Raw genomic sequence first — 2,267 nt, forward strand, 5'->3', positions numbered from 1 at the left:
TAAGGGGGGGGGGGGCGACGTTTCACTGTCGCTTGCAAAAGTGTAAGAAGTGTTATGGTAACTTTTATGTCTTCAAACACTAGCTGAGAACTGATGGTATGTGTAATGATGTACTGAACTGGTATCACAGTGTGATTATGAAGCTGTTATCAAATTGTTACGTGTACAATGAGAGTCATACAAACGGAACAAGTGAATGACAGTATAAAAGAGACACAATGCCGTGTCTAACGCTTCCAATATGTCTTTTATCATTTTCCCTAATATGAATTATAATTCCATGAAAATCATAGGAAAGCTGTGATTGATCTACTATCAGTAACATCATAATATCTTTGATGGTTGTCGAAAAGCGACTACCGACTGCGTTTCTCATGTCTGGTACCCTGAGCCAAACATGTAAGCACCTGCTCTAATCCACTAGTGTAAATCATTAGCTGAACGATTATTAATTCATATAATAACTAATTTTATTTCTAGGAGGTTGATACGTCTCCTCTTGATAAATGATAGCAAGAATCTCTGAGTAGGTCATCAGTATTTGCTATCTTTATGTTAACTAGAACATTCGGTCAGACGACAACAGCCAGCGCGGCAGTTCTATTTCCCGTGCATAGTCGGCACAGTTGGATACAAAGTGTAGAGCATTTGTCCTAACTTTCAATAAATTGATTAGTTGAGGTACCATTTTAATTCTTAGCTGTTCTGTGTCCAATCGAAGCCATATTAGTAACTTTGAAGTTACGTAACTGGCTTGATAATTATAGCGTTTCTGTCCTCCAATATCTTAAATAGAAATTCAAACATTACATAAAGAGAAGGTTGTTTCCCCATACGTATACTCACGAAAACGTTATGGTGTGGCAGCGATTCAGCGACGCAGTATACTACACACGTCAATACCAGATTCAGTCTGCCGGCCGCGGTGGTCTAGCGGTTCTAGGCGCGCAGTCCGGAACCGCGCGACTGCTACGGTCGCAGGTTCGAATCCTGCCTCGGGCATGAATGTGTGTGATGTCCTTAGGTTAGTTAGGTTTAAGTAGTTCTAAGTTCTAGGGGACTGATGACCTCAGCAGTTACGTCCCATAGTGCTCAGAGCCATTTGAACCATTTTTAGCCAGAGTCAGTCTGAACAGGCAGAGAATCGGATACCACCTTGTTTCCATGCGTGGACGCACTGCCGTCATAGACAAAATTACTTTCCTATTGATTGTAGTTCTAAGATACTACTACAGAGGGAATATTCCCTTTGGCCTCGTGTGCTCTCTTGCGTCATTCAAACCTAAACTACCAAAGATCTGTTATCTGCAAAGTGGTTGCATGTTCCTCGGAGGGCATTTATGGCCACAAGTCCATACCGCCAATCGGCTCATCGTCTCACACAACTTTTGCCCATTTAGCTAAATGACTTCTTATACGCCACAGCTAAGAGTGCACGGATTTATCAGGAGAAGGCATCCTATCTGCTACAGTGATTGTATCTGTTGTATTAATGTCGATAGATTAGTTCAAGAGATTAGCAGCAGAAGGCACTTCAGGCATATTATTGGGCGATAAGCGAACATGCGATACTTCAAGCACGAGCTGATGACGCCTATAGTTACCCGGCACAGAACTCATAATCATCTCAACCACTCATAGCATTTACACTCAGATTACGGCCTACTGTTATAGACAATCAGTTTACAGATTTGGTGCATTGACGAAGTTCGCTAGTGAGTATAGGTTTCTGTGGATACCTAGTCGACAGAGTCACGGTGGCTTACGGAGACCACACCAGATCGTGGATTGTATTCTGCATAGCTTGTGAACTATTTCCCTTCAACAGTGTATAACGTTACGCACTATGGTACATAGCCCATAGAACCAGGTGTTTTTGAAGATATCATCCACAAAAATTACATTTGCAACCAACGACAATGACAAAATATGAATGGGATGTGAAATCAAAACTAGACAAGTAGGGAAAAAGGTACGTAAACTCTTTATGGTTTCAAAAGTAATTGCAGTAACTGTTAATACGTTTATCCCATTGAGGGACACGATGAATAATCTCTTGGTGGAAAAAAGATTTACCTTTCCCTACTGAACCATGATTCTACCCAAGAGTACACATCTTTTCCCGTAGCAAACCAATAGTCTCGAACGGTTTTCTTCATATAGAAATCGCATGGGATGAGATCGGGACAATATGGATAACACGGGGAAAAGTCATGATCTTTTCCTTCGAATGCTAGAGCCATCTAAAACACTGCTTGCAGAACGTT

Source organism: Schistocerca nitens, chromosome 6, assembly GCF_023898315.1.
Source record: "Schistocerca nitens isolate TAMUIC-IGC-003100 chromosome 6, iqSchNite1.1, whole genome shotgun sequence".
Lineage (NCBI taxonomy): Eukaryota > Metazoa > Arthropoda > Insecta > Orthoptera > Acrididae > Schistocerca > Schistocerca nitens.